We start from the raw sequence: 23,407 nt of genomic DNA, 5'->3' as shown, positions 1-23,407 counted from the left end.
CTGCTCCACACAGAGGAACGGAAATGATGCCAGGCGTGCCTTCAAGAATTAAACCCCCGCAAACCAACAAATGGTGAGTGACAGGCAGGATCCAAGCCCGTTACTGAACACAACAGTGTCCCGCATGCGCCAAGCTTGCCTCTAAAAAAAAGTAACAGGAGGTTGGTTTGAAGATTTTTGCCGGGGCTGCCTTTGGGTCCCTGCATGACTCTGAGGATCGTACAGGGCACTCTGCCCAAGAGCGCACGGAGCTTGGTAAGCAGCGCTAGGATCTTCACAGGGTTGACTATAGTCACTGGCAGCTGGACAGCAGTACGGACAAAATACACTGTTACACTACATATGACCTCTTCATGGCCGGATGGAACCAGTTTAGGTCCTACACCTTTAATGCACAGAGTGCAAACAGGGACGTAGCTTTGGGGAAGGGATGTTTGGGATGTTACACCCCCTAATAATTGGATTTTCTGGTAAGTAGTTGGGTACGGGTGCTTTCACTTGGGTATGGTGAGGTGTTTGTCAGATTTCAACAGGAATTTTTAGACACAGACAAAAACGCACAAACAATCTCTCCTCTCTGCTTGGAAAGGTTTAAAAAATGTTAGTTATCTTAAACAAATATTGTTTTCTCTCACTTGCTACCCCTGCCGATCCACATTCCTCTCCCTTTCTACTGCCCCTTAGCCCCTCTTATGTGTCCTGCTTGTCCTATAATGTATTGTAACATTATGTGCCATCGTATTTGTTGGGAAATCTGCAGCGGCCGCCGCAAATCTCAAAGGGAGAAAAACGTACCTTTCCCGTCGATGCCGCCACCTGCCACGTTGCTCCTCTGGTCTCCTGGACATGTCCCAGCATTCACTGGGACACCAGCACAGGCTCCCAAGCAATCCTGATGCTGCTTTCATGCTAAACCTAGCATGAAAGCAGCATCAGGATTTGTCTGAGCGGCTTGGACTGCCGCTCAGACACAACCCTGGGGTCTGTGCAGTTTCTCAAGCCAGGCTGGAGAAACCTAAGAGCGCATGTATTTTTGGCCAGCCTGAGAGGGACGGCCAAACACACATGCGCACTTAGTGCAGTACACTCCTCCCCCTCCCACCTCCCACTGCCCAGTGCCGCCCTACCCTGAACACTCTGCCGGCTGAGCCAGCAGATGAAAGATAAAACACAAATTAAATATCGTTTTATCTTTCAGCTCCTGGCTTAGCCAGGGGGGCCATTGTGAAAGAGCCGCCCCTGGAAATCTGAAGCTCCCTACCACCCCCATCTTACGTACCAAGCTATGCCCCTGACTGCAAAGGAAGCATTGCTGCAGAAAGCTGCAAGCCGGCTATATGAGTACAGTCTACATCAGTGATTCTGAAAGTGTGGCCCTCCTGACCTTTACCCGCAGGCCCGGGCCCAGTGCTGCTGGTCACCTGAGTACTACACCCAAGAAGAAGGAAGTTACCCAACCTGCAAGCAAAGAAGGTGTCCTGGGCCACATAAGCTGAGGAAAAGCTCTAATTAAAGACATCTTGCAGCAAACATGTACAAATATGATAAAGTCTCTTCAAATTTCCAAAAAGCTTATTTCATTAAAATCCGAAAGCGTTTCATTTTAGCTCATGAGACTAAGGGGCTGATTTGGATCTTGGCGGATGGAATACTCCGTCACAGACTTGATGGATATTCCATCCGCCATATTATGATCTCCATTGGATATAATGGGATCGTAATACGGCGGGTGGGATATCCCTCACGTCCCCCAAACTCTAAATCAGGCCCTAACTCAGTGCATTGAGAAGGAATTTTTAGTAGCGACAGTTTTCAAACAAGAAGACAGAAACATTTGTGCCTCCCTCGCACTGACAACAATGCCAGTAGTGAACCTAGAGGCAAGCTACTCTTCATGCGCCCCTTTGGGTGTTCTGCGTTGCTTTTATACAAGGAAAACTTTATTGTTTATTGAATCAAACAGGAGGATGTTTTATACAACATGCATCCTGAACTCTTATATGTCAAGGTGTTCTCTAATGTGATAGTGAAGAAAAAGGAGGCAAAGTGAAATAAAACGATCAACTAGGATCACACAATTTGGTCAAGTGGGGAAGCTGGAATCAATCCAATATTTTCTGGTTTCACATCGTACAATTCAGCCACCAGATGGGTATCTCTTTCCCTTCTCATGTTTTACATAAAATATGTCTTTCTCTGTAATTCTTAGTGCATGAGGTTAGAGCGTGGGTGGCAGAGAGGATTCACATGAAGGCTCGGCTTGTTTTGGGCTTGAGTGTCCAAGAGAACCTCAAGCTGACCCAGAGCCAGGCACGTGGATCAAACCCTCAGTGGCTCGCCCGCCTGTGTCACATCAGGGTAATTAAGGGTACCAAGGCATAGGAAGGACATGAATTGTCTATCATCAAACAACGTGGTGAAGCAGGAATACTAACACCCCCGTGCAGGACTGCTTGTTTCAAGAGTCATAGAGTGTTCCCTCTTCAATGGGTAAAATACGAGTGTTGGTTTATAGTCCTGTTTTCCTATCACATACTAACTACCTAGGTTAAGTTTAATTTAATTTTTCCCAGATCTGTTAAAAAAGGAGCAGAGAAATAGGTTGAGGGAGTGATTTACCTAAGAGTGTGCAAATTGTCAGAAGGGGCGGCCGGGATTAATAAACAGATGCCTTCTGGTTTCATACGTCACATATTGGTCATTACACAACAACTGAGGTGTGAGTGGTTCTGTTGGTGAGACTCAGGCATTACTCTCACCAAAGAAGTGTTACTGTAAGTGGAACCTGCTCAGACTTTAAATAAAGATTTGACAGCCAGCATTTTTTAGCAAAGTGTTAAAGTCAGGATTAAACGTCAAGGCCATATCTTGAATTTTTCCATGCAGCACAATGCGTCAAGCCACCTAGCTGCGCTGCGTGAAAGGACAGGAATGTGCCGTATTTAACTTATACAGCGCATTCCTGTCCTTTCCTAGCTCACTTTTGGCTGCCTAGTGCCAACGCAGGTCCCCTTGCGTCACGGAGCAAGGGTGCCTGCGTTGTAGGCAGGATTGTTTTTGTGCATGAAGGGACACCTCCCTGTACAAAAACAATCCTGAGAGGCATTTTCTATTTTCTATGTGTTCTGCGGAATGCAGCACACGTAACAAGAGGAAAAAACGAGGAGAAATGAAGATATTTCTCTAGTTACGCCTCTCCTGGGGAGGTGTAGCATTTTGATGCATTGCCAGGTCTACTACTAATGGTAAATCTGAGAATGCACCAAAATCCATGGGTGGATGTGTGGGAACACCCACGCTCCACCACAGAGTGCCTCCCTGGGCAGAGAAACGCAAGGCAGTGATTTATGCTACTTTGCGTTACTCTAGATTTATCAAGCCACGCAGGGCCATGCAAGGTGGCCTTGCGTGGCTTGATAAATCTCTATTAGGTTTTGCGTCATCCTTGTGCCTCCTTGCGTGTCGCAAGGGTGATGCAAAACCTGGATAAATCTGGCCCTAAGACTCCTACTGCCATGGCTTAGACTTTCCCAGTGTCCCATGTCTAGAAGTGGAGGTTGGTTGTTTGTGTCTTCTCACCTCAGTCAATTGCACACCTTCTTGAGTGGCTTTTATAGGACTCAGTACCATAGCTGAGCCTGTTTCTAAGCACTCTGTTTCCATATTTTTCAAGGCCTTGCATTACCCTTGCGTCACGCAAGGGGGCCCTGTGTGGCGCTGTCTGGCATAGTAAATCTGAAGTAACGCAAAGCAGCGCAAGTTGTTGCCTTGTGGTACTCTGCACTCAGGAGGCATTCCATGGGTGGAGTGTGTTTTTTTCCCCGCATCCACTCATCGCTTTTGGTGCATTCCCAGATTTACTAACACTAGTATACCTGGGGATGCGTCAAAATGCTACGCTTTCCCAGGAGAGGCGTAATGAGGAGAATTATGTTAATTTCTCCTTGTTTTTTTCCTCTTTCTATGTGTGCTGCACTCTGCATCCTGGCTGAACTCAGGCACAGTTGCACCATGGTGCATGGGTGCCTGCGTCGGTGCTTGGCAGCCACAAGTGCACCAGCGCAGATGGAGAGCAGGAATGCGTGGTATCGTAGTACATATGATGCATTGCTGCCCTCTTCATTTCACACAGCACAGCAAGTTTTCTTGATGCATTGCGCCAAATTTTTGTTTATCTTCCCCTCTGTGTTTACAGATAAGAAACAAAAGGCCTAAGGAAATTGTGAGGCCTAAGATTCTACTTCATTCCAGTTCAATGGTCAAGGTACTTTCTTTGTACACTCGACTCACCCAGGGTAGCAGTAGCAAGCCGAGAAGGCTCACCCCAGGGTGCAGCAGGTGGACACCGACTCAGATACAGCATAACACATTATCGTCAAATCTGGGACTCTTCTAGAAACAAGGGGCCTGATTTAGAACTTGGCGGACGGGTTACTCCATCACAATGGTGGTGGATATCCTGTCCACCGAAATCTAAATCCCATTAAATCCTATGGGATTTAGATTTCGGCACACGGGATATCCATCACCGTTGTGATGGAGTAACCCGTCCGCCAAGTTCTAAATGAGGCCCTAGGTCTTAATGTAGAAGGCAGTATGGAATGAACCCCTCAAAATAACTTCACAACTCACTCTCCACATCATGCGCGTGCTCTGCTTCCTTTATGCCCAAATTACGCGCTGACCCCCACCATGTTGACCCCAATGCGGCCATCAGGTCACATCACAGGCCATACTTTTTGGCCCCTGGGAAAAATTTTGTGATTACCCATAGTCTACATAATACCTTTACACCCAGACAAATTGGATAAGGAACCCACTACAGACCAGGAATTGCTGATAGACACGCTATAGCATGCACATCACTGCATATATTCACCTGAAGGAACCATTCAGCACCAAAATGGACAAACAGCCAATGGCTGAAGAGTTCGCAAGGGTGCTGTCTAATCGCTCTTGGGCATATCCTACTCACGTCAAGGATGACTATAGCGCCAACCATCCAGGTGTATCGCTGCTTGTTTCTCTCTGCCTGCCCTCACTCCGGCATCCGCAAGACTGGCAAACCCAACTCCAGCAGTCAGTGTGGATTTAATACAAAAATATGAGGAAGTCAGGAGTGTAACCTGGTAAATGATAGCTGCCATCTAATTACTATCATATTTTGTGACTCCTCCTCCCCATCACCCTGCTGGGTGCTGCGCCCCAGTACAAGGTAAGCGCACCTCTCTAGTCACTCACACAGAGCACCAAAACTCTTCCATGCAATTCAGCTCTCTCCCATCCACACAATTCCCCACAATGCAATGTGCAGCCGTTCTGATAATGCGCTTTGAAGCCCCACAGTAGGGTATGAGGTGCTATAATTCAATACAGCAGCGGTATACAAACCTTTTAATGCCACGCCCCACCTCGTGTAAAAAAAAAAAATACGTGGGCCTCGTAGAAAAACAAGCCTACTTTTTCACAATTATTCTATAAAATTGGCAGTTCCATTTGTGCTTAAAAATACATATATTACAGTTATGTTCCATTACCTCTTATAAATGCAATTAAATACATAATTTCCAATGTGCTTTTGGTAAGCAACCAGCAAGTACATAGTTACATGTTAACATATGTTTACAAGTAAAATAAAGCAATTGCTTAGGAGCACACAGTTTGGTCACATGGGGAAGCCGGGATTGATCCCAGGTTTACTGGTTTCACTTTATGCAATTCAGCCACTAGATGGATTATCTATTTTGTTTCACATCAAAAGTTAATGCTTTGATTTCAGTTCTTGGTGCACAAGATTAGAGCATAGGTAAAGAGGACAATTTTTTTTTTTTTTAAGTGTCTTCTGTTTCCAGGGTTTTGATCTCACTCATTACATAACAACTGGAGTATGAGTTGTTGTGGCGAGACTCAGGGTCTACTCTCACTAAGGAAGTGCCACTGTCCTCTGGAACCTGCTTTAATGTGGAGTTCACACCCACGGATTGTGGCAAAGTGGTAAATCCAGGGTTTAATATCAGGTCTCCTAGTGCCCTGGCTAAAACCTGTCCACTGTGCCACATCTAGCGGTGGAGGTCAGGTTTGCATCTGCCCACCTCAGTGAATTGCACTCCTTGTGGGGCCTTTGGCGAGGATTTTTATTGCACTTGGTGCCTTAATTGAGCCTGTTTCTAAGCACTCCTAATGTTTACACACTCCGCCGCCCGCCAAAGTAACCCTGTCAGAACACCGCACCGCGGTCGAAAGACCGCTGCGGTGATTCTGAGATTTGCCCTGGGCTGGCGGGCGGCCGCCAAAAGGCCGCCCGCCAGCCCAGGGCAAATCAACCTTCCCACGAGGACGCCGGCTCAGAATTGAGCCGGCGTAGTGGGAAGGTGCGACGGGTGCAGTGGCACCCGTCGCGTATTTCAGTGTCTGCATAGCAGACACTGAAATACTTTGCGGGGCCCTCTTACGGGGGCCCCTGCAGTGCCCATGCCATTGGCATGGGCACTGCAGGGGCCCCCAGGGGCCCCGCGGCACCCCCTACCGCCATCCTGTTCATGGCGGGTTTCCCGCCATGAACAGGATGGCGGTAGGGGGTGTCTGAATCCCCATGGCGGCGGAGCGCGCTCCGCCGCCATGGAGGATTCAGAAGGGCAGCGGTAAACCGGCGGGTGACCGCCGGTTTACCCTTTCTGACCGCGGCTGAACCGCCGCGGTCAGAATGCCCTTCGGAGCACCGCCAGCCTGTCGGCGGTGCTCCCGTGGCCGGTGACCCTGTCGGTCACCGGCCGCCAGGGTCAGAATCAGGCCCTAACTGCTTTAAGAGATTGTGTGACCCAAGATTGTATGTCATTCCACTTCAATTATCAAGTTACTTCCTTTGTACACTTGGCTCGCCAAGATGTAGCACAACACACAATAGTCAAATCTATGGGGCTCATTCTGAGCCCGGCGGGCGGCGGGAGCCGCCCGCCTGGAGGGAGCCGCCAAATGACCGCACCGCGGTCAAAAGACCGCGGCGGCCATTCAGACATTTCCTCTGGGCCGGCGGGCGCTCTCCAAAAGAGCGCCCGCCGGCCCAGAGGAAATGCCCCTGCAACGAGGACGCCGGCTCAGAATTGAGCCGGCGTAGTTGCAGGGGTGCGACGGGTGCAGTTTGCACCCGTCGCGTATTTCAGTGTCTGCATTGCAGACACTGAAATACACAGTGGGGCCCTCTTACGGGGGCCCCGCGGCACCCTCTACCGCCATCCTGTTCCTGGCGGGAGACCCGCCAGGAACAGGATGGCGGTAGGGGGTGTCAGAATCCCCATGGCTGCGGAGCGCGCTCTGCAGCCATGGAGGATTCCCCCGAGCAGCGGGAAGTCGGCGGGAGACCGCCGACTTTCCGCTTCTGACCGCGGCTGAACCGCCGCGGTCAGAATGCTCGTGGGAGCACCGCCAGCCTGTTGGCGGTGCTCCCGTGGTCGGTGGCCCTGGCGGCCACCGGCCGCCAGGGTCAGAATGAACCCCTATGTCTCCTCTAGAGACCAGGGGCTTAATTTAGAGGGCAATATGGAGTGGAACCATCCATATAACACCGCCACTGACATCCACCCCATGTACATGCTTCGATCCTCTATGTCCAGTTTCTTCACCCCAACCAAACCCCACACAACTGGCATCAATGCAGCCCTTGCTCACAACACAGACCATGGGGGTCATTCCGGGGCCGGGGACCTCGGATGCACCGCCAACAGGCTGGCGGTGCATCCAGGCCAATTCTGACCGCGGCGGTAAAGCCGCGGTCAGAAAAGGGAAACCAGCGGTTTCCCGCCGATTTTCCCCTGGCCTGAGGAATCCTCCATGGCGGCGCTGCAGGCAGCGTCGCCATGGGGATTCCGACCCCCTTACCGCCAGCCTGGTTCTGGCGGTTTTGACCGCCAGAACCTGGCTGGCGGTAACGGGTGTCATGGGGCCCCTGGGGGCACCTGCAGTGCCCATGCCAGTGGCATGGGCACTGCAGGGGCCCCCTAACAGGGCCCCACCAAGATTTTCAGTGTCTTCATAGCAGACACTGAAAATCGCGACGGGTGCAACTGCACCCGTCGCACCCTTTCCACTCCGCCGGCTCCATTCGGAGCCGGCATCCTCGTGGAAGGGGGTTTCCCGCTGGGCAGGCGGGCGGCCTTCTGGCGGTCGCCCGCCCGCCCAGCGGGAAACTCAGAATTACCGCGGCGGTCTTTTGACCGCGCAGCAGTATTCTGACGGCGGTACTTTGGCGGGCAGCCTCCGCCGCCCGCCAAAGTCAGAATGACCCCCCATATCTTTTGGCCCCTTGGAAAATGTTTTTGTGTACTCCTGCCCTATACGCTGTGTGGTTCTTTATCTGACAAAACACAGCTCTGCTTTCAACACAGCTCTCTTAGCCAGTGGTGGGAAGACACTTTATTCACCCTTGCACCAGGCAGGGTGTATCAGTGCAGTGTTTTACTTCACAGGTATCACATTTTAAACATCTCATTGTTAACTTTTTATTGTACTCTGTACTGTTTTTTTTCTGTATCCTGCAACTCGAAGCCCTATTTTAATTTATTTCTAAGAGAACAACCCCGCCTGTTGCAGAATGTAAATGTCCTTTCTTGGCTGCTCCTCAGACACAGCCTTTGTGTAATGGTGCCTCTTCCAGGAGGGTGGAGCACGCACAAAGAGGTGTGAGGTTTCTGCGTTTGGCTGTGATCAAGAAACACAAAAGTCTGTGCCTCGCCTGAAGGGTCGGCTTCACTTTGTACAAACAGCCTCTGCACTCCCACCCCTTCCGGTACCGTCTACCAGAGGACAGTGCTTCAGGACTTTTAATCAGCAGCCCCTTGCTAACAAAGTCTTTGTTTAATTTCTAGAAGGAGCCCAGTTCCATCCGCCTCCCTCAGTGTCTGGATCTCCACTCTCCAGACACGGAAATGCAGGCAGGAGACTTCCAGTGTCTAGGGGAGGTGTCCCCGGCCCCCATCGTGTGCGGTGCCACAACGGGGGGCATCCAAAATGGATTCCTCTTTACTTTTATAGTTAATACTGTGACCCACACTTGAGGATAAACAGCACACGACATCCACTCTAGCACTTACAGAATCTCCTCATATATTTACACAGGTATTTTCTCACACTGATATGATGTTTAGGATATTGTTACCTTCAAGCACAACCTAAAAGTATTGATATTTCCCTAAATATGCGCCAGCCGCTTTTTTAGGTTCCAACCCCTGAGCTGATCATCTGACCTTGCTGGAGCGGTGGTCTGGTCGTAGCTTTTAAGTGGGCAGCCTGCTCTCCTGATTCTAGTTCTTAGCAGAAGTACCTAGCATAGCGTGATTTTCGGGGGAGGGAATATGGCGTTATGGCCAGAGCTGTCGACCGTGAAACTAGGGGAACCAGGTTCCAATCTCAGTGTCCGTTCACCATCCTGTGATCCTGGGCAGATCCCCCTGCCTGAAAAACATGAAAGTGACCTTGTGTAATGTAACTGGTGCTCATCTAAAGCGCTTCAGAGATTAAGGGAAGAGAGAGGATGCAGTTGGTATTTTCTCTCTCCCTATCAGCACATACTTTAAATAGAAAATATAAGAAGAAAGCAAATTTAAAAGTGCTGGAGAGCTGCTGTACCAATCCCTGACTGACAAGTAAAGTAAACAAAAACAAAAAGGTCATGTTCACATTAACACAGATGACTTTATATGAAGTCCTCCTTAAGCATTCCACCCAGGCCTTTGCAGAGTCTTAAAACATGGACAAATGAGCGGTATTTTTTAAAGGTGGTAACCTGTGGTAGCCAGTGTCAATGTAGGGACCTTTTGAATTTTCAATCACCACCTGAATTCCAATCCTCTTAGCTCTCCGCTCAACAGGACAATTTGATTTTCCCTAAACAAACTTGCAGAAAAAAGGAATGCTGACCATCACCAACACATTCACAGCTGCTGGAATTATGCATCTGACAACCCTCCCAATGGGCACCTGACAAGGGTGGGAGGAGATGGAGGTGGGGGCTTGGGGGGGGGGGGCAAAGACTGGGATAGGAGTGCACTTAACTCTGCAGCGCTGTCCGTGTATTCCTACCCAGAGGGAGAGGAGCACTGCAGTATCATGCACCAGGGGCCATATTACGGAAAGTGCCCCGGGGCGCAACGATGTGTGCACCCGCCTTGTGTGCCCCCGGGGCAATGTGGTATTACAGAAGGGGCCGTAGGCGCTTGTGCAGACCCTTCCGTAGTGCTGAGAGCGCTGGTGCACATCTGGCGCCAGAGCTATCTTCAGAGGGCGTTCCCTCATTTGTGTTAGGGCGGATCCCATGCAAATGAGGAAATCACTTTGCCTCTGCATCGGTGACGTATTACAGACGCGGGCGCAGGGGCAAACGTGCCCTTAGAGGGCGCACTGAAATTGTGCCACAAAAAGGCGACGCACTATCAGTGCGCCCCCTGAGGACGACCTTCTTGAGGGATGAAAGGGGATCCCATGGACCCCTCACACAGACATCCCCTTGCAGGAGGGTGCAGTAACTCCCTGTACCTACCTGCACGGAGATCTGTACCCCCTCTTCAAGGTACAGGCGTGTTGCCACCTGCGGGGCACCTGCCCCATAGTGCACTGAACCAAGCTCGCAGCTTCCTTGAGGGAGCACAATTTTCCTGAGGGTCGCGCTCTCCCTGTTTGCTCCCAGTGCACCTGTTTAGAGGTGTGCAATGACACCAACAGAGAAAGTGCACCCTATGTGTAATAGGGGCCCGGAAAGGTGAGTGGACCCTGTCCTTCTCCACCTTCCTCCCAGTTTCTCTCCATTTTCTGTCTTTTTTTTGCAGGCTCGGCTCGTACTTGAGCTCTCAGAGCCCAGCCAGAGCCCTGGCTCGCCTCTTGCCATGAATAGTCTGTCTCGCACACCTCTAAGGGGCAGTAGCGCAATTTAAATTAGATTGGACATCAGTAAAGAACAATAAAGTTCGCCACAGCCCCGTCCAGGCGCCCCCGGAGCTCCTAGCCAGGCTGTGTAATTATCCATCCGTCGGTCTATGTCGCCCTCTGGTGGCGTCAGGAGCTCACAAAGGGCCCTCACGGGAGCCGCTGTCCAAGGGGCGAAGCCAGCGAAGGGACATTCGCGGAGCCCAAGGATTGCGCGGTGCTCTGGCGCCCTCTGGAGGACACGTGGAGGAGCTGCGCTTCTGATTAAGTATTCCAGTTTGGGGTCCAAAAACGTATTCACAGACATAATATTACAATTATTCAATTAGATAAATGCAACATCGGCACATGAAATGGCTCTAGACAGATCCTAAAAGCAGATTATGGCAAACATGTAACCCTCTTAGAATTAATTCATTGATTTCCATTACACGATTCGTACAGTTTCATGAATGTACAGTTAATACCCTGTTTTCTGCACAGCGGCTTATGACGCCCGTCCGTCGTCCCTCAGCGCAGGCGTTATTTGAGCGTTAACCCAAATAGTACAATATTTCAATATTATAGCAATATTACAACATGATTGCCTTCCAGGATCTCTTGCTGAAATGAATGACCAGAAATAAGATATGTGTAAGGTACAGCGTTCACCAAAAGTGTTTCTTGGCACTTCCTGTTACAAGTACAGAACCGGAAATGCTGCTGCTTAATAACTGAGTAAAGAGGAGGTTCTATAGGGGCTTTATGAAGAGGTGAAGAGTCCCCCTCACCTCCCTTTACTTCCACCCACCCCTGAGCCCTCAAGAAACCCCTCAACCCACCCCTTAACCCTCAAGTCACCCTCACCTCCCCTTACCTCTACGCACCCCTGAACCCTCAAGTCACCCTCACCACCCTTTACCTCTACGTACCCCTGAACCCTCAAGTCACTCTCACCACCCTTTACCTCCACCCACCCCTGAACCCTCAAGTCACCCTCACCTCCCTTTACCTCTACCCCCCTGAACCATCATGTCACCTTCACCTCCTTTTACCTCTACCCACCCCTGAACCCTCAAGTCACCCTCGCCTCCATTTACCTCTACCCACCCGATCCCTCAAGTCACTCTCAACTCCCCTTACCTCTACCCACCCGAGCCCTCAAGCCGCACTTGCCTACCTTTACCTCTACCCACCGAGCCCTCAAGTCACCCTCACCTCCGTTTACCTCTACCCAACTGAGCTCTCAAGGCACCCTCACCTACCCCTACCTCTACCCACCCGAGCCCTCAAGTCACTTTCACCTCCCTTTACCTCTACCCACCCCTGGGCCCTCAAGTCATCCTCACCTCTGTTTACCTCTACTCACCCCTGAACCCTCAAGTCACCCTCACCTCCCTTTACCTCTACCCACCCCTGATCCCTCAAGTCACCCTCATCTCCCTTTACCTCTACCCACCCCTGAACCCTCAAGTCACGCTCACCTCCCTTTACCTCTACCCACCCAGAGCCCTCAAGTCACTTTTACCTCCCTTTACCTCTACCCACCCCTGAACCCTCAAGTGGCGGCACTGGTGGTTGTTTTATGCTCTTCAGTATGTTTGATGAGCACCCTTGTCTCTTTGATGGTTTGTCCCGACCACACCCTAGACAGCGCATAAGCTGTTGCTGTTGAGAAATTTTGTTTACTCACGGGGGGCTTACAACCCACCCACTGCTTACCATTGGTTGGCTTCATCGTTACTCTCATTTCCTTGCTTCTCTTTAATCAGAAAGTGCCAACTTCACTTCCTCTACCCTGGAGCATGGCCCAAGTACTGCTTCTCTTGCCCAGTGTCCCTCCAGTGCTCACCACTTTCAGAGACGCTTATTTCTGGCACCCCCTTCCTTCCTGTATTCTCCCACATTGTTGCTTATACTGCTATCAGCCCTCCACCTGGGTTGTTGCTTGCCTTTTACGTTCCTCCCCATTGTTAATTGCTCCTTTAACTCCCAATGCCTTTTCTCTTCGTGGCTTGCACCCTCCTGCCACGCCAGAAAAAAAGGATCCAAAAGTCATGTCAATGGGTGTCCAAATGCTACAAGATACAAATGGCACAACGCCCCCTGCACTGCATGGTCCTTTTGGTGTGATCTTCATGCAGGGCCACAATGGTGAACTTCAGCTCTGATGTAACATAATTCACTTTTTTTTGTGAAGTCAGAGAACAATCCCATACTAAGAAAATGGATCACTGCCCCTCATGGTCAGTACTGGCCTTTTCATAGTGCTTTTTTCTAACTTTCAGTCATGCTGCACATTTGCACTGCTGTACAACACAGCTAAAAGAAATTGATAAAGCCAATAACCCTCCCATAGATGAGACATATTGGCTTTGCATATGCTTGTTACAACCATTGTGAAGGGACCTCTCTCTGCTCAGGTGGATCCCAGATCTTTTTTTTTTATCCTGATGTTTTGATTTCTGCTGGTCTCTTAGGCCTGCTAACCAGGCCTCGGACACTGTATTTGAGTTAGGTTACATTTATAAAGTACAGCCTTCTCAGATGGCCAGACTGACACAAAGTCAGGACACCAGCCAGTCATGGAGAATTGTAAAGCTAACATGAGACACCTGGAGGGGTGCAGACTCCCCTATTTTGTTGCATTTACAATAGTGAGAGAGAGAGAGGTGTACTCTATGCAGCCTGCAAGCATGTGTCAGGACGTTCATCACGAACAGGTCGACGCCACAGGAAAAGGTGAGCACAGAGCAGGAATAGGGCCTGGGTGGCAGCGAATAAACAAAGTCAAGCAGTGACAACCCTGGACTCAGATTTTCCATGTAAGTGTTTTTTTTTCCTTTCACAGCTGACTGCAGTGCTAACAACAGTTTTGTACATTATGATGTGAAACATTTTTGCTTTAGAGAGAAGCCCTTCTCACTTCATCTATCCTTGAACAGCCCTGCCTTTGTCCGGCTCAGTAATCCCAAAGCACAGGACTGGTTTTAGCGCTGGTGGCGATGGTTTAGCAGTCTTTATTGGTGCCCCCATCCCGTGACCTCCTTCTCCATGAATTCCCTCACTACCACTCTCCAACAGTGCACTCATCTCTCCATACATTTCATTTTGTATAGTGCTAATCATGGCTCACTCACACTCAGTTTTGTGATCTGCATGGGACATGTTCTTTGCTGCAGGCACATTAACCCTCTGCGCTATTTTATGATGAGCCAAAACTGCCACTCGACAGAACTCCGATCTCTCTCCAGTAGGAACATTAATCACCAGAGTTAGCTTGACATTTTTATAGTTGCCTGAAAACCTCGGGACACACAAGGATGTTCACGTGCTTTTAAATAAAAAATTATTTTTAAACACAGCGCCCCCCACCAAAGTCAGTGGCAGTTGCGACTGCACCGGTCTCACCGCCCTAAAGCTGGCCCTGCTAAAGGGATATGGTTTAAGACGCAGGAGGTGCCTTATTTACGAGTCCGCTCCTACAAACTGGTGAAAGGGTACTCTGCCTGTAACTCGGGGCACCTCGGCTACTGAACCCATGTTTTGTGAAGCCCCTGTCTAGACCATGATAGATTACTGGGAAGAGGAGATGAGGCAGGCATGTGCCTGGGTCATGAAGTTTTGGAGGGAGTTAAATTTTGGAAGGAGAGGTTAAGGTTACACCTCTCTTAGGTGAATCCCTGCACCAGAGGCTGGTGCAGAATCCCTGCACCGCAGGCTGGTGCAGAATCCCGGCACCGCAGGCTGGTGCAGAGTTGGTCATACCAGATTGTAGACTGTCGAAACACTTATAGCCAACAGCCCAGAGGACATCTGTTGTCTAGAGAAGACCAAACTTGGACCTTGAAGAAGGCGCTATGGCTTTGACTGAGAACGTCTTCCAGCTAGCAGAGGCCACTGTAGTGATTGCAGAGTTGAATGAAGGTGCTATGGACACTATCCGCTCTGATGGAGGACTCTGGCCCATATTTAAGAAAAAGTGGCGCATGAATGCTGATGCGCCACTTTTTCTGCCCCCCCCCCACCAGCACCATGGTTGTTCCGTGTTTATAATACAGTGCACCAAGAAGGTCGTTAGGACAATAGCGTCAACATTTTTTACACTATTGTGTCGCTTTGCAACACAAGCGTAAAAAATGTTGAATCTAGTGCAGCAAAGTGCAAGGAGGCCCACAGATTACAATGGGTACGTCATTTTGACACCTGCTCTGAGCAGACATAAAAAATGATGCCAAAAATGGTGATGTGAAATCTGTTAAATTTCACTGCGCCATTTTTGCGGGCTTCCTGGCGTCGAAATGTCCCCTTGCACACATTATGCCCAGTGCAGGCATAATGTGGCACAAGGGTTTACTAAGTGGTGCAAGCATGCACATTGAACCCAATTTGGTGCATCTCTGTATTGTCATGAAGGTGGAGGACTGGGCTGCCAATTGTTCCCCAGCATGGGCGCTCTGTCTTTTGCACTCCATGTATGCTACACTTATGTGGAATGTAATCGGCTTGCATGTATGTCAAGGCCCAACGTGTGCTGGCCTGGAAGTGTGTGTGAATGGAATGGTAGTGGCAGATCACATATTGATTGGTGTCTACACCTGGAAACATGAATGTAGATGTGATTGACCTATGGACACCAGCTTCCTAGTTGTCAGCCCTCCTAACATATGGTCGTCTCCCTGACTCAATGTACGAGTGTGCATGCCTTGGTGGATGACCATGACAGTTGAGATGATGGATTGCATGGCCATCCCCCCTTAGGCTCAGTGGGAGAGGCATACCAAATTTGTAGGGAGATGTGATGCTCACAGTGTAGGTGACAGTCACATTGATCAGGCTTGCATGTGTACCTATCAGCTCTGACCCCGTATGGTTACCAACAGCATCCCATCCTCCCAATGACATCTCCAAGTTACTGGTGATGTATGGTTGGAAATAGACACAGTTGATGAGGAAGTTTGGGCCTGATCTACATGAAGTTAGCGCCGCTTTGCATCTTTTTTTTAGAGCAAAATCGGTGCACACTTCCAAAAGTTTGATTCATATTCTAGGTTTGCATCGTTTTATCTTCAAAAATATGATGCTAAGGCAGCGTTGATGTTACAGTTATCAGGACCATTGTCTTTTCTGGAATGTGAGTTGGAGTGCATGTGTAATTAGATGGAGCAGTGTAAGCTAGTAATCTGTACAGACTCCACACAATGCTGACACTGATGGTTGTCTGTCTTCATTTTACAGCTGCCAACATGACCAATGATGAGCAGCGTGCTTTTCAGAAGAGGGCAGTGAGGTACCGCCATATCTTGGCAGTGGAGTCTGGGTTCGGACAAATGGCTCGCCGCTACTGTGTAGAGAGAGCAACAGGGAGAAGGCTCAGCAGACACCTAGCTCCTCAGCAGTGCGGGGGGCAGCTGGCACCACACCCACAACATCGGCTGCAACTGTGTCGCCATCAGCGCAACAGCCCACACCACCTGCTGCCATGGACACACAACTGCTGCTGGATCTGCAGAGGGATGTATCCCTCGTACTAAAACGTTTGGTCAGCTTGGAGGAAGAGGTAGCCGCAAACACTAAAAGGTTAAAGTTCATTAAAAAAAACTGAAGAAGGCCAAACGTTGACTCTGCAGTGATCTGCCACCTCCAAGTTCTGTCCCCTCCTTTCTGATATTGGTTTAGGTTTAGGTTAGTAGAAATTTTAATAAACATTTTTGCGTACTCCTATACATTTTTATGTTATATGCTTGTGTCTCAGGGTCTTCCCATGAGTGCCACTGCAAATTGTGTGTTGGTCTAGGGATTCCGTCCTGCCTCCGTATACCTCTCTTGACACATGCATCACCTATTGATAACTGAACTGTCACATTGGCAGCAACAACACATCTACTTCTCCATGCATCTGCCATCCAGTGTACCCACCACTGAAGGAGACTATGTTTACTTTGTATCGGACAGGTAGGTGTGGCAGTTCAGCTGTCACTGTCGGGGTCCTTTGCAGGAATGTTGGGAACTGTGGCACATCTGACAACAGACTAAATTGGGATTCTGTCCTGCAAAACTGACCAGGGTAATCACTAATGATGTTAGGTTCCTCTGTATCCCATCAATGTGTACTACTGGTACTCCCAGCTCACGATATTGCCCTACACTTGCTTTACAGCCATTCCTGCCGTATATAGTGAGGGAAGCATACATGTGTTCTTCATTTGTGACAAACTCTGTGAATTGCTTGTAGGGGATGAGACCAGCATAAACATGTCATGTTAGGGACCTTGTGTGTAGCTATGTGCCACCACAGTCCTGCACTGTTGTACTGATATTCTGTGACCAATGACATGGATACACACATCACAATTACGTAGTAGATGTATCACAATAGACAAAGACATGCTAATTGTGTATTAGGTGTTTATTTACAAGTGTTGTAGTGCGATATTTACAGTGTCCAGGTCAGTGACCCAATTAGTGAAATCCATACAATTGTGACACAACACAAGTCCAGGGATGGACATGTCACAGGACATGCTTGGTAGAAGTGTTGTTAAGTGCGGAGGAACAACAATTGCCAATTGTTGTGTGAGAGCCAATGACAGTCCATAGTGGACAGGTCAACAGTGTGTGGGTGAAGAGTGCACATATCCAACTGTGCTAACACTGGCACACTGGCATGATCTCAAGCACAGGACAAAGGAGAACACTGCCCATGTGGCATGGGCGGGGGCTATCAGGAGCTCCTACGGGTGAAGATGATCCGTTCCACATCTTCATCCTCTGATGTCTCTGAGGTCTCCTCTGCCCTCGATGGTGGTGTGGGGGAAGTAGAGGGGGCCACACACACTTCACTGGTTGAAGATGTGGAATCCCAATTCCCGGCAGCTGCCATTTGTGGAACAACATGTGGCATCACTGCAGCGAGGAGGAGCTGCTGATTTTTCAGGATAGCAGCGACATCCCGGTGGTAGGCAGCCGTGTCTGCCCTGAGGGAGGCCACTTCCCGCTGCATGGAGTCCCGCTTGTTCTCAATCACGCTGCTGGCAGTTTGGGAGGGCAGTTGTTGTGGCCTCTCCCTTATGGCAGAAGCTATGTCCCTCAGACACTGCTGGACTCCATGCAGTGGGGAGTGTGCGCCTCGTTTGGCTGCTGTATGTTTATTGGACATCACGAGGCACAAGCGCATTCCCGCTAGGCTGGCTGCCACAGTCTCCAGCCCCAGCCGCACCTCCTTGGCCAGCTCCCGCTGGACTCTTACCACTGTCCTCTCAATGCTGGTCCCTGTGTCCTCGGACTCCTGAGCTGTGTGGGTGCTGGCAGGTTGTACTATTGGGGTGTTGGGTGGGGCATCTGGGATGGCTGCTGCATTATTTGTCCTCCTTGCAACTGGAGGTGGTGTCTGGAGGGATACCAGGACTTCTTTGAGGGTCTCTTGGCTGATGGTTGTCAGCTGGTCATCCAGGTCATCCGGGAACTCCAGGACAGGCGGATCAGCAGGAGAGCCATCATTCTCTGCAATGAGAGGGTGTAAGATCAATCTTTCAATTCTGTGGCAGTTGACATGTCACGTCACTGACTTGCTATTGGAGGTATGTATCTGCTTTCCACCAGCCTTTGCATGGCGGTGAAACCCCCATGCAAAGGTTGGTGGTGATTTGGTGTGGTGTGCCCCTGCACAGCCCATGCTCCTGGCATGTGCAGTGCAGGGAGCCCCATGTCCAGCCCCTTGGCGCTTTCCACTGCCTGATTTGCAGAGCTAAGTGCAGCATGTCCTGTCACACCCAATGCACCCCAAGACTGGCACAGACTCATTTTGGTCCATCAACAATATAGTGGAAACTGCCCCACAGAGCTACCATGAGGATACAGATTTCCACCTGCCATCGCAGCGTGTTACTCATACTGCCAACCACAAAGAGTACACTGCACTAGCAGTCTTACCAACACCAAACTTGTCCATTCACCATCCCCGCCCGTCAATGTGAAATTGTACACCATTATGTTCACAGATGTACAGCGTGTGTTGTATTTGTGTGGTTATTTCTCCATTCCTATGTGTCTCACATGGTTGTGTCAGAGTAGTTGTGGGCTCAGCCTGTATTTGTTATGTCTTACAGATTGCAGTCTGTAGCAGATATTTTCTCTAGTGGCACAGTTCTGATTAGCGTCAAAGTGTGTGGCTCCACACTACACCAGTTTAGTTACACTGGGCAGTGGCATGTTGTAGGAGGCTGGACTGGCTTGTAGTGAGTACCAAGGGGTACTTGCACCTTGCACCAGGCCCAGTTATCCCTTATTAGTGTATAGGGTGTCTAGCAGCTTAGGCTGATAGATAATGGTAGCTTAGCAGAGCAGCTTAGGCTGAACTAGGAGACGTGTGAAGCTACTACAGTACCACTTAGTGTCATATGCACAATATCATAAGAAAACACAATACACAGTTATACTAAAAATAAAGGTACTTTATTTTTATGACAATATGCCAAAGTATCTCAGAGTGTACCCTCAGTGAGAGGATAGGAAATATACACAAGATATATATACACAATAGCAAAAATATGCAGTATAGTCTTAGAAAACAGTGCAAACAATGTATAGTTACAATAGGATGCAATGGGGACACATAGGGATAGGGGCAACACAAACCATATACTCCAAAAGTGGAATGCGAACCACGAAGGGACCCCAAACCTATGTGACCTTGTAGAGGGTCGCTGGGACTATTAGAAAATAGTGAGAGTTAGAAAAATAACCCTCCCAAGACCCTGAAAAGTGAGTGCAAAGTGCACTAAAGTTCCCCTAAGGACAAAGAAGTCGTGTTAGAGGAATAATGCAGGAAAGACACAAACCAACAATGCAACAACAATGGATTTCCAATCTAGGGTACCTGTGGAACAAGGGGACCAAGTCCAAAAGTCACAAGCAAGTCGGAGATGGGCATGTGCCCAGGAAATGCCAGCTGTGGGTGCAAAGAAGCTTCTACTGGACAGAAGAAGCTGAGGTTTCTGCAGGAACGAAAAGGGCTAGAGACTTCCCCTTTGGTGGACGGATCCCTCTCGCCGTGGAGAGTCGTGCAGAAGTGTTTTCCCGCCGAAAGAACGCCAACAAGCCTTGCTAGCTGCAAATCGTGCGGTTAGCATTTTTGGATGCTGCTGTGGCCCAGGAAAGACCAGGATGTCGCAATTTGCGCCAGGAGGTAGAGGAGATGTCGAGCAAGACAAGGAGCCCTCTCAGCAGCAGGTAGCACCCGGAGAAGTGCCAGAAACAGGCACTACGAGGATGCGTGAAACGGTGCTCACCCGAAGTTACACAAAGGAGTCGCCGGAGACCAACTTAGAAAGTCGTGCAATGCAGGTTAGAGTGCCGTGGACCCAGGCTTGGCTGTGCAAAAGTCGCTGGGGAGTAGCTGCAAAAGTCGGCGTTCCCAGCAATGCAGTCTAGCGAGGTGAGGCAAGGACTTACCTCCACCAAACTTGGACTGAAGAGTCACTGGACTGTGGGAGTCACTTGGACAGAGTTGCTGGATTCGAGGGACCTCGCTCGTCGTGCTGAGAGGAGACCCAAGGGACCGGTAATGCAGCTTTTTGGTGCCTGCGGTTGCAGGGGGAAGATTCCGTCGACCCACGGGAGATTTCTTCGGAGCTTCTAGTGCAGAGAGGAGGCAGACTACCCCCACAGCATGCACCACCAGGAAAACAGTCGAGAAGGCGGCAGGATCAGCGTTACAGAGTTGCAGTAGTCGTCTTTGCTACTATGTTGCAGGTTTGCAGGCTTCCAGCGCGGTCAGCAGTCGATTCCTTGGCAGAAGGTGAAGAGAGAGATGCAGAGGAACTCGGATGAGCTCTTGCATTCGTTATCTAAAGTTTCCCCAGAGACAGAGACCCTAAATAGCCAGAAAAGAGGGTTTGGCTACCTAGGAGAGAGGATAGGCTACTAACACCTGAAGGAGCCTATTAGAAGGAGTCTCTGACGTCACCTGGTGGCACTGGCCACTCAGAGCAGTCCAGTGTGCCAGCAGCACCTCTGTTTCCAAAATGGCAGAGGTCTGGAGCACACTGGAGGAGCTCTGGACACCTCCCAGGGGAGGTGCAGGTCAGGGGAGTGGTCATTCCCCTTTCCTTTGTCCAGTTTCGCGCCAGAGCAGGGCTAAGGGGTCCCCTGAACCGGTGTAGACTGGCTTATGCAGAATTGGGCACATCTGTGCCCAAGAAAGCATTTCCAGAGGCTGGGGAGGCTACTCCTCCCCTGCCTTCATACCATTTTCCAAAGGGAGAGGGTGTAACACCCTCTCTCAGAGGAAGTCCTTTGTTCTGCCATCCTGGGCCAGGCCTGGCTGGACCCCAGGAGGGCAGCTGCCTGTCTGAGGGGTTGGCAGCAGCAGCAGCTGCAGTGAAACCCCAGGAAAGGTAGTTTGGCAGTACCAGGGTCTGTGCTACAGACCACTGGGATCATGGGATTGTGCCAACTATGCCAGGATGGTATAGAGGGGGCAATTCCATGATCATAGACATGTTACATGGCCATATTCGGAGTTACCATTGTGAAGCTACATATAGGTAGTGACCTATATGTAGTGCACACGTGTAATGGTGTCCCCGCACTCACAAAGTCCGGGGAATTGGCCCTGAACAATGTGGGGGCACCTTGGCTAGTGCCAGGGTGCCCTCACACTAAGTAACTTTGCACCTAACCTTTACCAGGTAAAGGTTAGACATATAGGTGACTTATAAGTTACTTAAGTGCAGTGTAAAATGGCTGTGAAATAACGTGGACGTTATTTCACTCAGGCTGCAGTGGCAGGCCTGTGTAAGAATTGTCAGAGCTCCCTATGGGTGGCAAAAGAAATGCTGCAGCCCATAGGGATCTCCTGGAACCCCAATACCCTGGGTACCTCAGTACCATATACTAGGGAATTATAAGGGTGTTCCAGTAAGCCAATGTAAATTGGTAAAATTGGTCACTAGCCTGTTAGTGACAATTTGGAAAGAAATGAGAGAGCATAACCACTGAGGTTCTGATTAGCAGAGCCTCAGTGAGACAGTTAGTCACTACACAGGTAACACATTCAGGCACACTTATGAGCACTGGGGCCCTGGGTTACCAGGGTCCCAGTGACACATACAACTAAAACAACACATATACAGTGAAAAATGGGGGTAACATGCCAGGCAAGATGGTACTTTCCTACACATGTTTCCTGTGATACAGGAGCATTCTGCAATTCCCCCATAAGCTGCCCAGATAAATTTTCCCTGCACCCAGAGAGGCATCCTTACTGCATGTGGAGTTGTGGTTGCCGTATGAGGATGTGTTGTTTATGTGCGGGGTGGTGGTGCTTCCGGCACATGTCTGGGTAATGTTGGGAAAGGTTTTCAATGTATTGTGTGCTGTAAGATGCAGCACACACGTGTTTTGGCAACGAGACAAGGCCATTGCAAGGTGTTTCAGCAAGGGACACCACCATGACGTAACCCTATGAATGGTATTGACTGACTTCCTAGTCGCTGATGTCTTGGTCGTGCTGGTAAGGTTTGTGTAACTATATGCAAGGGATGTTGTGATGACACAACCAGGGGCACAGTCAATACACATGCCTTACATCCTGTGTGCTGCATATGTACAAGTAGGTATTTATCCGTGGTGGTTGGCATATGTCCAGGTTGTGTATGTGTTGTGGTGCATGGCACTACCAAGGCGTATGTATATATGTTGCTTACATCTGAATGGTGCAACTTGCTTCATGTGCAATGTGTCCCTCGGCGCTCCTTAGACATGCATTGAGGGTGTCATATGTGCCTCCCCCTTCTTGCACTTGACAATTTGCCTTATTTTCTCCCATGTAACTTAGCCTGCATTTGTGGAGTTTCCTGGTAGTCTGCGCTGTCCTGTCCTGCGATATCTGTGACCAGTTCCTCTGCGATGACCGCTGGAACCAGCTCCTCCATCTCCTCCAGGTCCTCTTGTGGTGCTGGACTTCCACCTCTAGTTTCCAGTGCTGCCTTCCTGTTTCTTGCCATTTTCTCCTTTGTCCGTCTCTTGCAGTCATGCCAGCGTTTCTTGCACTCTGTTACTGTTCTCCTAACCTCTGCCACACTGTTGATCTTGTCAACTATCTGCTGCTAGATTGCCTCTCTCCTGCCAATTGGCAATTTGGAGGTGACGAATAGTTGTTGCTGGTGCTCCGTCACCTCTCTCACAAGGATTTCATGCTCCTCCGCTCTAAAACAACACTTGCGCTTTTTCTTCTTCCTCCCCTGGGACTTGTGTGTGTCCTCCTGGCTGGTTGTCTGGGGTCATCCTGGGGTCTCTCCTGGCTTCTTGGGTCCATTTTGCCTCTCCTTTACACTGTTTTCTGCATTAGCGTCTAAATTTGGGGCTAATGCGGTTAAAAATGGTGCATATCCGTTTTGCAATATTTTTACATGTTGTAAAATAGGTTAGAGTAATTTTTGCTGCGTTAAGGTAATTTGCCTTACGTCAAGGCACAATGGTTAACGTCAAAAATTTTGACTCTAACCAGTTT

This window comes from Pleurodeles waltl, chromosome 2_1 (genome assembly GCF_031143425.1).
Source record: "Pleurodeles waltl isolate 20211129_DDA chromosome 2_1, aPleWal1.hap1.20221129, whole genome shotgun sequence".
NCBI classification, from domain to species: domain Eukaryota; kingdom Metazoa; phylum Chordata; class Amphibia; order Caudata; family Salamandridae; genus Pleurodeles; species Pleurodeles waltl.
This window is presented reverse-complemented; position numbering follows the sequence as displayed.